This window comes from Penaeus monodon, chromosome 31 (genome assembly GCF_015228065.2).
Source record: "Penaeus monodon isolate SGIC_2016 chromosome 31, NSTDA_Pmon_1, whole genome shotgun sequence".
Lineage (NCBI taxonomy): Eukaryota > Metazoa > Arthropoda > Malacostraca > Decapoda > Penaeidae > Penaeus > Penaeus monodon.
The window spans coordinates 11,360,876-11,361,287 of NC_051416.1; the positions used below are offsets into that span (position 1 = coordinate 11,360,876).

The window sequence follows — 412 nt, forward strand, 5'->3', positions numbered from 1 at the left end:
ACTGCAGTATGCGAAGATCTGTCACTGATTCGTGACGTCCGACAGGGTTGCAGGACGCGAGACCAGCATGGCGTAGGATTGGGCGCTGAGGGCGGAGTAAGGGTGACCATGCAGGGTGACCTTTAGTGAAGGGCTAGGGGACTGCAGAATGGCGGGGAGAAAGCCTGTAATCTGACGTGGAAGAGACAGCAGCGAGGAACAAGGAAGCTGCAGTGCGAATACAGAAGAGAGCTTTGTGAGTGACGATGTGACGCACAGACATAGAGCGAGGATAAGCTGGGATGAAAAGATGTGAGTAGAGTATTTACAAGGAGAAAGGTGTTGCACAGGGACATCTGCATTTTTTTTTTTTTATAAATTCGGAAAGTTCATTATATAAATATATTTAAATCATGTTTATTAACTATGTCAT

At 46.1% G+C, this 412-nt stretch overlaps 1 protein-coding gene across 1 annotated transcript in view; it reads left to right on the top strand.

The window, feature by feature from the left end:
• The window catches only part of LOC119593033 (tyrosine-protein phosphatase non-receptor type 4-like), a gene marked incomplete at its 5' end in the record, with an annotated part of 330,438 nt that continues 330,026 nt past the window's right edge, over positions 1–412 (top strand). Inside the window, 1 exon segment of the mRNA XM_037941929.1 lies at positions 1–291.